This window comes from Saimiri boliviensis, chromosome 2 (assembly GCF_048565385.1).
Source record: "Saimiri boliviensis isolate mSaiBol1 chromosome 2, mSaiBol1.pri, whole genome shotgun sequence".
Taxonomy (NCBI): domain Eukaryota; kingdom Metazoa; phylum Chordata; class Mammalia; order Primates; family Cebidae; genus Saimiri; species Saimiri boliviensis.
Window position 1 is genome coordinate 115,936,444 of NC_133450.1, and position 12,988 is coordinate 115,949,431.

Here is a 12,988-nt window from a genome sequence, read left to right on the forward strand (position 1 = left end):
CTTGGTCTTCTCAGATTCTTTTATTTTTCCCTTTGCTGTTTATACTTACGTTGCTAATTATCATTATTATTATTTTTGCTGATTCATTTTTTTAGAGTTTATATTTGTTTTCCCGGTTAAATTTTAGTGACTGGAAGGTGGAGGCTGCCCTTCATATTTTTGGCATCCTTTTTAGCAGTGGTTTTCAGTAAGAGATGCTTTTTAGGTGAAATACTATGCCGAGGCCTTGACTATGTATAAAAAGGAAGCCGTATTGACTTACACTGGAGTAGAAATCAGGAATCCCCTCTGGTTTCCCACTGAGATTTAATACTACTGCAGTTTAGCATTTCGGGTGCCTTGTACTCTAAGCTCTCAGCAGATATTTGTATTCTTGAGAAGCCAAAAGACAACCAGGCCAACATGTGAGGTTCTAAAAGTACATAAAATGCAAGTGCACATTTCCATTTCTAAAATTACCCTTAACGTTACTCCTTAGCAGATGTAATTAAAACTTTGTATTTTAAAACTGTAGTTAATGTGTGCATAGATCAATGGGAATTTCCTACTTTCATGGTGTGTGGTTTTTTTTTTTTTTTTTAGTTTAACCAGTCTCATGGCTAATGAACCCTGCCTCTCAGTGGAATTACTAAATGGTAACCATGTTTCTAAATAGTTTCCTTGCCTCTGGCATGAGTCTGCTGCTCCATCACTAGGATTTCCATATTCTTCCAAACTAATACAAAGTATAAAGGATAAGTATGCTATTTTCCTTTTATCCCTAAGGACTGCAATTGTTGGCTTGGTAGTATCCGGTGAGTGTGAAATCAGTTTACTTTTAATGCTATAACTGCCTTTTACAGGAAGTTTCCACAAGATTAGGATGAGTACAAGGGAAATGAGCAGTCTGCAATTTCCTTTATTTTCTGTATAATCTTAGCAGGGAGGATGCTTACCAGACCCTACACTGCTAAATAAAGCACTTACCATTATTCTCCCAAATGGCTTTAGAATGTTCATTCTTTAAAGGTTATATCCCACTACAACAAATATGAAGGATTGAAATACCCATCATAAAAGAATCCAAGGCCACATGCAATACAAATTTGGTACAACAAAAGATTCTAGGTTGGTTCCTTGGATTTTGCTTTAAGTATGGCATTGCCTTCTCTTTTAATGACTACTAATTAACCATTGTATAGGATTACAACAGGAATACGTATAAAATGTACATTGCCCTTCAGGAACTTACCTTCCTAACACCCTTGGCCAGTAGGTATTATTATTAACTCCAATTTACAAAGTGACTTGCAAACAAGATCAGAGAGGTCCCAGAGGTTACACAGTAGTAAAGACATGGCTCAAGCTCAAACCCATATCATTCTCTCCTTCAAAATTCTGTGTGTGTGTGTGTGTGTGTGTGTGTGTGTGTGTGTGTGCGCGTGTGTGTGTGTATGTATGTTATTTATAATTTCTCAATGGTGGGATATTTGGTGGGATAGACTTTCAAGTCATTACTACTTTGAAGGATGATTTAACAGGTGTATCCTTTTAGATAAAGAATTAAATTCCTTGGCTGTCTTCAGCTGCCTTTTGTGGGCCTCAGGTACATAAGTTCCCTTATACCATCAATTTTTAGAGCAGGGTCTGGGGACATCTGGAGTCTGTTTTGTAAATTGGTTGCTAAATCTAGAGCAGGCATCCCCAAACTTTCTACACAGGGGGCCAGTTCACTGTCCCTCAGACCTTTGGAGGGCCGCCACATACTGTGCTCCTCTCACTGACCACCAATGAAAGAGGTGCCCCTTCCTGAAGTGCAGCAGGGGGCCGGATAAATAGCCTCAGGGGGCCGCATGCGGCCCGAGGGCTGTAGTTTGGGGACGCCTGATCTAGAGCCTTGGTAGGAAGACTACTTCAATCTGGAAGTGAATTGCATCTGGTTGTCTTTGGGTGATGCTAGCAGATATTGATGATCACGGTAACCATTAGCTGTATGTGGCTGTTTGTTCCTTAGGTATACTAGCCATGTTTCAAGTGGTCAGTAGCCACAAGTGGTTAGTGGCTATCATATTGAACATCCAGATATAGAGCATTTCTGTCATCACAGGGTGTTTTCTTGGACACGTTAATGGGCAAATGTGTTGCTGTAAATAACAAAAGTAGTTACCTCGTTATTAAAGTAGACATGTAACAATGATTATGCTCTCAAATATATTATTGGTGTGAACTGGGGCACTGCAGATTCTCCATTGCCATTAACTAAGGATAAAAGGGGAGGATAATTTTGTAACAATCTTTGATATTTGATATCTAAGTCTCTGATAAACCCACAGAAGATATCTATACTGGGAAGCACAAATTCATTGACTGGTTTATTTTATAAAAAATGGTTTTAGTTTGTTATGTTGTTGGTGGTTTTTGCTTGCTCTGTTGCCCAGGCTGGAGTGCAGTGGTACAATCTCAGCTCATCGCAACCTCCACTTCCCAGACTCAAGTGATCCCACCTCAGCTCCAAGTAGCTGGTACTACAGGTACACATCACCATGCCCAGCTAATTTTTGTATTTTTCATAGAGAGGGTGTTTTGTCATGTTGCCCAGGCTGGTCTCAAACTCCTGAGCTCAAGCAATCCACCTGTATCGGCCACCCAAAGGGCTGAGATTATAGGTGTGAGCCATCATGCCCAACATATAAAAATGTTTTGTTTTGTTTTGTTTTTGAGACGGAGTTTCGCTCTTGTTACCCAGGCTGGAGTGCAATTGGGCCATCTCAGTTCACTACAACCTCTGCCTCCTGGGTTCAAGCAATTCTCCTGCCTCAGCCTCCCAAGTAGCTGGGATTACAGGCACGTACCACCATGCCCAGCTAATTTTTTGTATTTGTAGTAGAGACAGGGTTTCACCATGTTGACCAAGATGGTTTCTATCTCTTGACCTTGTGATCCACCCACCTTGGCCTCCCAAAGTGCTGGCATTATAGGCGTAAGCCACCGCACCCGGCTAAAAATGTTTTAAGTGTTCATGTTTAATATTGCAAATCCTTGCCGCTCAAAGCTTCAATGCTTCACCTAGAAGCTTGTTAGAAATGCAGGTTCTTGGTCTCTACCCCAGCCTTTCTGAATTAGAATCTGCATTTTAACAATATCTCCATATCATTCATCTGTGCATTAAAGTTTAAGAAGCCCCATTGTAAGTAATTCCTTTATCTTTAATAGTATCCCTTCCTAACCTTGTTCTTCAAGCTTGTCCAGCCTTCAAGTATACAAAGGTCAGATAATCCCGTCACCATTTCTGTGCCCTTTTCTGTGCTTCCCGCCCCGAAACAAGAATTTTATTCCTGTTTTCCTTTCGCCTCTTTTTCCTGGCCTGTGACTTGGACCACTCAGCACCTTTTCTCTGCTCATTTCCGGATTAAGCCCACTGCTCACACTTAGATCCCTGCAGTCCTGGCAAGGGACTGTGGCCTAAACAGCTGCTCCCTGCTTTCCCTCTTTTCTCTAAAATCTCCCTGCTTTTCTAAAAAAAAATAGTCACTACCCCTCCCGCCCCAATTCTCTAGCTTACCTGAAGGTTTCCTTCTCTTCTCACTGCAACATCACACTTTGTAATCAGAGTTTTTCACACTTCATTAGGCATGTGTAAAGCCTGGTGCATCTACATGAGTCACGCAGGAGACTTTAAAACTTTGCATTTTGTTGTAGCTTCCATGTAGTCCACTGTAATTTCAGAAAGCAAAGCAAGACATAACAAAACTGAAGACCCTGCATTTTCATGCAACATTGGCTCCTCCAGCCCTCTGTGTTGGCAGTCTGTGTGTGCAGTTTGATAATTATAATTCAAAGTCAAAATATAGGTAAGGATGGGAGGAGAGCTATAAAGAAAATGGCAGAATTCAAGGGAAAAATTGTTATTTTCACATATTTCTATAACATTTTATATTATTTTAATATTTCCATTTGGTTTTCCATTTCTCCCTAGCTATACTGTAAGATTTTGGAGACCAGTAAAAAGGCTGTTGGCAATCATTTATAGAGGAGATAAAGGAGGACAGTGCTGATGGGGCTAGAAAGAAGATGACTGTAGACATGTAGGTGGTAGAATCCATGAGACTGCTTTAGGTACAGGGAGAAGACCTGCTTTCCAGAAACTTACAGTCTAGCTAGGGAAACATAGAACCAGAAGGAAACATTTAGATATTATAAATTGCAACATGACTAAATGCCACAAAAAGTAATAAAACTAACTTGTTTCTCTCCAATGACGCTAATCTGATTAGCATCCTTAAATGTGTCTGTTTTGAAGTTCTGTGATATTATCTTTAGTACTTTTGTATAAAGAAATAAAGAATACACACCCAAAGGAAAATTTCTGTATTTAAAAATACCGCAAACTTCAGTTCAGTGACATCTGGCCAGTTGTTACATCACCAGAAAGAGATGTTTTTATTTTCCGTAAGATTTAAAATCCGAAGACACCGGCTTTCCTTCATCCTGGAGAATGCCTTCTTCAACTCTAAAGCTCTTTATCAAAAAGCTCTAAAACAATTAACACCCTCATTGCCTTTTGGGTTTTAGCCAATTTTTGTTTATGTCAAGTTTCCTTCTTTTGTTGGATCATCCCAGACTTCCTTCTGGGTCCCCTGCCAAGCTGCCATGCATTTTCAACAGTCTCTCTTTACCTGTCTTATTTTTGCAGGTTTCAGGTACAGTCAGATGTGTCATAATGACTTTCAGTCAGCGATGGACTGCCTATATGACACTCGTCCCATAAGACGATAATACCTCGTTTTTATTGTATTGTTTCTAGGTTTAGATGTTTAGACACACAAATACTAATGCTTACCCTTGTGAAACAGCTGCTCACAGTATTCAGTACAGTAACATGCTGTACAGGTTTGTAGCCTGGGAGGAATAGGCTATACCATCGAGGTTTGTCTAAGCATAGTCTACGATGTTCACACAAAGAGGAAATCACCTCACAATGCATTTCTTAGAATTTCTCCCAGAGTTTTGCTCTTGTTGCCCAGGTTGTAATACAATGGCACCATCTTGGCTCACCACAACCTCTGCCTCCCAGGTACAAGTGATTGTCCTGCCTCAGCCTCCTGTAGCTGGGATTACAGGCGCCCGCCACCACACCTGGCAAATTTTGCATTTTTAGTAGAGAGGAGATTTCTTTTTTTTAATTTTTATTTGTATTATTATTTTTAAGACAGGGTTTCACCATGTTGGTCAGGCTGGTGTTGAACTCCCAGCCTCAGGTGATATGCACACCTCGGCCTCCCAAAGTGCAAGAATTACATGTGAGCCACTGCTCCCAGCCATCCCTGTCCTTAAGTGATCACATATATCTCCTGATATTTTCCATAAAGCTTTTTGCAATTGATTTGGGAAAATAAAGTTGCTTTCTGTAATCTTAAATTAGTTGATCCAGAATATGTCTTAGAAATGTAATTATCCTTTATATGTTCAATGATACTGTCCTTAACTATGTATTTGTTTAATGTCTGTATTTAGCTAATCATAGTTTCCAAATTTTATAAAATCTCAAATATCATATTATCAAATTATTTTGTGTAATAATTTGTAAAGTGAGATGTCAGATAGGCACTTATTATATGTTATTTTATTATGGCAATAGTAATTTATTATTCTAATGGACAACTCTTAGTTTATATTTTGAATTTGTCTCTGGAGCCCCTATCCATTGAAATGTATAAATGCCATAGAAATTTTGACATGCTTTCATCAAAATTCATAAACTGTACTTATGATAATTCCAGTTTATTTTTACTTTTCACATATCTAAAATATCAAATTTCCTTGAAAATCACTTGAAGTGTAACTCATTTAATTCTAACCATTATTATTGCCTGTTTTTGCTCTTTTTAAACTTTTCCTTGTCATTTTCACTTATGATATTTATCCTATTTTACAGAGCCAACAGTACTCAATAAACAATAGAGAAAACCTTCAGAAAACCATCAGAGCCATCTAGAATTCATTAGAGAGTGGTGTTTAGGTCCAACTTTCAAAGGGTCTATCTTTGAAAGACAGAAGATATCTATATCAGAAACATTAATTTATTGACTTATTTTATTTGCCAGACTCTTATTATAGATTAAATGAGCACAGTTCTTGACCTCAAGAAGTTTATAGTCTAGTAAAGGTGTAAATTGGTAATTGCCGTTACCATGGTAAGTGCTATAAGAGTTATGAATAAAATGCTATAGGAGAAACTGATTTTGCTTCACATAAAGTAGAGGATTAACAGCAGATGAGTTACCATAAAGCATTATAGTGAATCATAGAACAGTGAAGTGAAAAGTAGTCCTTGAAATTAACTTAACCATGCATTCAAGCAGAATGTGAACAGAAAGAATATGCTAATTTATTTGTATAACTTCAACTCTCAAAGGGCCAATTGGAGCTAAGAGAGATTTGATACATGTTTGGTTATATAGTTTTTGGTACACTTGTATATGACAAAGCCAGAACTTGGCTGAAGAGGAAACCCCATCAGAATAAAGCTGTTACAACCACTGCTCAACTTTTAACCTATTTAATCATGTTATCCTTTCCAGCAGCACCTATTTCGTTTTCCCTTGAAAAATATTTGTATGAAACCACACAGTAACCCAACGGATTTGTTTTGTTTTGTTTTGTTTGTGACAGAGTCTACTCTGTCACCTGGTCTGAAATGCAGTGGCAAGATCTGTGCTCACTGCAACCTCTGCCTCCCATGTTCAAGCGAGTCTCCTGCCTCGGCCTCCCAAGTAGCTGGGACTACAGGTGACTGCCGCCACACCTGGCTAATTTTTTGTATTTTTAGTAGAGACAGGGTTTTGTCGTGTTATCCGGGATGATGTTAATCTCCTGACCTTGTGATTGGCCTGTAGGTGACTTGTTTGTTTTCAATTATACTTTCTGGCAGTTATTTATTATATGACCCCTTTGAGGCTTATTTCAGCAATCTCCTAATTTAGTACCTAAACACTCTGAGAAAATAATATTTTACATAATTCACTTTGTTTAGGTTCCCAACTCAAGAATTGACAGTGATTGTCTTTGCATTAGTTCTAAATGCCCTGCTGTCCATGATGGCTTACACCTGTAATCCTAGCACTTTGGGAGGCCCAGGTGGGCAATCACCTGAGGGCAGGAATTTGAAACCAGCCTGGCCAACAAAGTGAAACCCCATCTCTACTAAGAATACAAAAATTAGCCAGGCGTGGTGGTAGGCACCTGTAATCCCAGCTACTGGGGAGGTTGAGGAAGGAGAATAACTTGAACCCAGGAGGTGGAGGTTGCCATGACCCGAGATTGCACCACTGCACTCCAGCCTGGGCAACGAGCAAGACTGCAGCTCAAAAAAAAAAGAAAAGAAAAAAAGAGAAGAAAAATTCTAAATGTCCAAGGCCACCTGTCCTGAATCTCGTTTAATCGATTTCAATATTCAACATTTCTCTGTTTTTGTCTATAAATGGACATCATTTGTTTTACATTTTGTTATTTCTATTAAAAACAAGTCTTCAGCAGGTGCAGCAGCTCATGCCTGTAATCCCAGCCCTTTAGGAGCCTGAGGTGGGTGGATCACTTAAGGTCAGGATTTTGAGACCAGCCTGGCCAACATGGTGAAACCCCATGTCTACTAAAAATACAAAAATTAGCCAGGCGTGGTGGTGGCCACCTGAAATGCCAACTACTCGCGAGGCTGAGGCAGGAGAATTGCTTCAACCCATCCAGGAAGCGGAGGTTGCAGTGAGCTGGGATCATACCTGGGCAATAGAGGAAGACTGCGTCTCATACAAACAAACAACAAATCTTCCGTGATTATTCTTGTACATTTGTCTTTGGGCTTAAAGGCAAAGATTTCTCTCAGATTTATATAGGTGAACTTGCTACATCAAAGAGAATAAATATTTTAAATAATGAAAGATAATGCCAAACTGTCCTCCCAAAAACATTGTTCCTTTTCTTAACCAATATTTTTTAACCAGTAGTATAGTGTAAGAGTACGTTTTTCTCTATAAGTTCATCCAAAGTGGATATTAACAATCTCTTAAATTTTCCCAGTGTGGCGCCCTACCAAAATGATATCTTACTGTTGTTTTATTTTGTGTTTCCCTAATCACTATTTTTAATTTTATTCATGTTTCTTCTTCAGTGAGTTCTCTAATATAACTTGTTTCTTAATTTGCTTTTGCTTCGATTTCCCTAGCTATACCCTTAGCTGTTGTTGTGAAGTAAGTGTAATGAGAATCATATGGTTAGGCTTTGTGTCCTCACTTGAATCTCATCTTGAATTATAATCCCCACCTGCTGAGGGAGAATCCAGTCGATAGGTGATTGGATCATGGGTGGTTTCCTCATGCTGTTCTCGTGATAGTGAGTTCTCACGAGATCTGATGGGTTTATAAGGCAGTTTTCCCAGGTCTTGCTTGCCCTTCTGCTTCCTGCCACCTTGTGAAGAAGGTGTGTTGCTATCCCTTTTCCTTCAGCCATGGTTATAAGTTTCCTGAGGCGTCCCAAGCCATGCTGAACTGTGAGTCCATTAAACCTCTTTCCTTTATAAATTACCCAGTCTCAGGCGGTTCTTTACAGCAGTGTAAAAATTGACTAATACAGAGAATATTCATTTTTTAAACACTATTAGTAGTAGCTCACTGTCTTTCTAAGATAACTAATAGGTGAAAAATAACAGTATTGTTTAGAAAGGCTTTTTAAAATTTTATTTTTTGGCATTTAATATTCTGTTTTTATTTTAAAATTTGCTTTCCCTCCAGCCACAGAGAAATATTGTATACATGGTATTCAGACTAGCAATAACAATACACATACTTCGGGGAGAAATTCAGTGGAATTACGTCTGTTCTATTACTATAAAATGTACATTTGTTCATAGTGTTTCCTCAGCGCTTTCCCCAGCACAAAGGTGTTAAATGAGCCTTATTCCTGAAAGTGTTATTAAACAGAGGCCTAACTTTCTTCTCTCCCTAACCAGTAATACAGAATAATTCGCTCAATAAATACAAACAGGCAAATGTTGCTAGACTGTTTTATATGAAAGTGTGTGGTTGTGTTCTTCCCTGCAGTGTAGGGGATGTGAAGGTAATAATAATGGTTAACATCTATTGGGTACTTACTGCCTGCCACAGGTTCCTTTCCACGTGCTTTACATATGTTAATACTAAGCTCACCAAGAGATAGGTAATATTAATATCTGCATTTTAGTGGTAAGGAAATGAAAACACATGGATGTTAAATTACAGGCTTGAGTAGGTTTCACAGCAAGAAAGCGGCAGAGCTCTGATCCAAACTCAGGCCACCTCATTCCAGAACCCCACTTAAAACCATGATGCTGGGCTTTCATGACCAGTGCTAGACTAAAATAGTAACAGAGGGAAAAGGAACTGGAAGAATAATATGCACAAGGATGCACAGGGGGAGAAAATAAGTGAGGAATAAGAGAAGAAAAAGAGAAAGAAAAATAGAGATGTAGGTAAAAGGAAGACAATAAAAAAGGAATGGGGAAAATTAGCCTCCAATCCTTTTCATGCCACTAACACGATGACCGACTAAACTGAGCTTGCTCATATCAGCCCTAATGAATTGCACTGCCTTTTGGATTTGTTCTTATCCTCCCTAGTCTTTGGCCTAGCCACCCCCTTCACTCCACCTGTAAACATACTTCTTCTAATAAGGGAATATTGTCCGAGCATCTCCCCCTGCAGTACTTCTAAGGCCGACAAAAATTATAAAAGATGAACTCTTAGCAAAATGGAATCAACTCTATACTCTTTGAGTTGTGCTTTTAGGTTTAATACAAGCCAGTGGCATATTTATAAAGGGTGCCCTTAAAAAATTATAGCAGAGATAAGATGGACAAAAAATGATAGCAGAAATGTTATAGAATTCTGATTTAGATTTCAAGTTCTCCTTAATTCTTTAGACTCACCTCATCTTGAGCACAGTAGAGAAGATAATAAGGATCATTCCCTGACAGTGGTTCTCAACTGAGGGCAGTTTTGATGATGAAACATTTGGTGATGTCTGAAACATTTTTAGTTGTCACCACTGGCAAGGTTGGAGGGAATGCCACTGGCATTTAGAGGCCAGGGTCACTGCTAAAGACAGCCCCTCACAACAGCAAATTGTCTGATTGAAGTGTTGGTAGTGCTAAGGATGAGAAACCCTGTTCCGTTAGACAGTGCTACCCAGGGTCAAGTGAAAGCTGCTCTCTGGCGGCATGGGAATTTGTTTACTAACAGAGATACAAGGACAGGTGATCAAGTTCTTCCCAATCAAGTTCTTACCAGGGGGCAGTGGCTCATGCCTGTAATCACAACACTTTGGGAGGCCAAGGCAGGTGGATCTCCTAAGGTCAGAAGTTTGAGACCAACCTAGCCAACATGGCAAAACCCCTTCTCTACTAAAAACTACAAAAATTAGCTGGGTGTGGTGAGTCTCGCCTGTAGTCCCTGCTGCTTGGACGGCTGAAGCAGGATGACTGCTTGAACCCAGGAGGCAGAGGTTGCAGTGAGTGGAGACTGCAACACTATACCCCATCCTGGATGAGAGAGCAAGACTCTTTAAAAAAACATTTTTTTTGTTGGCCGGGCGCGGTGGCTTAAGCCTGTAATCCCAGCACTTTGGGAGGCCAAGGTGGGTGGATCACGAGGTCGAGAGATCGAGACCAACCTGGTAATCATACACAGCCTGTAGCCTTGAAAATGAAATTATTCGCCGGGTGCGGTGGCTAAAACCTGTAATCCCAGCACTTTGGGAGGCCAAGTCGGGTGGATCACGAGGTCAAGAGATGGAGACCATCCTGGTCAACGTGGTGAAACCCCATCTCTACTAAAAATACAAAACATTAGCTGGGCATGGTGGCGCGTGCCTGTAATCCCAGCTACTCAGGAGGCTGAGGCAGGAGAATTGCCTGAACCCAGGAGGCGGAGGTTGCGGTGAGCCGAGATCACGCCATTGCACTCCAGCCTGGGTAACAAGAGCGAAACTCCGTCTCAAAAAAAAAAAAAAAAAAAAAAACCTTTTTTTTTTTCTTCCAATTCCTTCCTGTCTGGCCTAAGGCCAGGCTATTCATTTGGGGGGTTAAAAAAAAAAAAAAAGGTTGTATAAAGATCCAAGCCAATACATTAGCTTGCAATTTGTCAGTTTTCTACCACTTGTGTCATGGAATATTTTGCCAAAGTATTTGTGAATGATATTATTTGGGTATCTCTTCATAAAGCTATGGATTAAAATGAAACTGCACAGGTGTTGTTGGGATAATAATAGAATTTTAAAAATGGAAAACCTTTATTCAAACTAAGAAATAATTATTACTGAATAATTGGACTCAAGAGACTTGGATGAATATTCCTTATCTCAAAAAAACTTACTTTACAGATTTGAATGTTGTCACTTATGTGTCTAATAATAATAACATGGCATATTTATAGATTGTAAGAGTATCAAAGTGTTTAATAATCATATCTGAAATTGATACACTATTTAAAAGTACCACATATTCTGCTCAATCCTGTGTACATGATTTTATTTAAGGCTCATATACCCATTTAGCAGATACGGAAACTAAATGCTCAGGTTATTTGCCTAAGCGTATTCAGGCTAGTATGAGGCAGACTGGGATTTTAATTCATGTTTTCTGACTCAAACCAAATCTCTCATTACTTACATAATATGATTCTGTCAATCTCATCCTTGTTACCAACATCATTCAAAGAATGGACTATATTGGTAATTTACAAAATAAACCCCTTAATAAAATCAAGATTAAATTGTATAAACATAATGCTATATTCAACATTATGTTCATTATAAAACACTACAAAATAAAATTTTGAAAATGAAAGCAATAAAGAACAAGTAAAAATAAAATTTCCAATATAATATTTCTATTTCTTAAAATCACTTTGTGTACATCCTGGGATTTTTTTTTCACCCCTTTCAGAGACCACTTGAGTACTGGAGTCAGTGCTTCTTCACTGTATACATCACACTAGGAGATCCAGCCTATCTGTGCTGCTTCAGAAACCCCTTTAGAAATGGCTTCTTGTCAGATTGGTATTAGATATCAATTCCAGTTCAGATCCACACTTAAAAGTAAATGACATAATAGTCATAGAAGAATGTGGCTCCTGTCCATGAGAATAGTGCAGTATGTTAGGAGGGGGGCTTCTGCCCCTTCATCATCCATCAGGATAGAAATGTAGCATGACAAGGAAGACCCACAGCACAAGACTGAAAGCTTCCTAGCATTTCATTACAAAAGCTTTTACCTCAGCCGGGTGCGGTGGCTCAAGCCTGTAATCCCAGCACTTTGGGAGACCGAGGCGGGTGGATCACGAGGTCGAGAGATCGAGACCATCCTGGTCAACATGGTGAAACCCCGTCTCTAGTAAAAATACAAAAAATTAGCTGGGCATGGCGGTGCGTTCCTGTAATCCCAACTACTCAGGAGGCTGAGGCAGGAGAATTGCCTGAACCCAGGAGGCGGAGGTTGCAGTGAGCCGAGATCGCGCCATTGCACTCCAGCCTGGGTAACAAGAGCAAAACTCTGTCTCAAAAAAAAAAAAAAAAAAAAAAAGTAAAGAAAAAAGAAAAAAAGCTTTTACCTCAGAGTGCCAAGAAAATACGCTTCTAATTCCTGTCCTGTACTTCATGATAATCGTTTAAAATATATGCTGAGGTCTCCACTGAAAATTTAAAACTATTACAGAGTGAGGAAATCTTGGGGACATGAATTAGGTGCAGAAAGGCAAATTATAAATATACCAATTAATTATTTAATTTGGCGTAACATGTACTAAAACTTCTATAATTTCCTCTTGTTTCACTTCTTACCAATACCCTTGCTTGAAGCTTTCGTACAGATGGAAACCTCAGGGCTAATATGAGGTCAATGATGGACTTACTTTAGGCTTAAAAATGTGAAAGGATGACCTAAAAGCTTGGTAGTGAAGATAAATAATACTTTAGTGCAATGTTT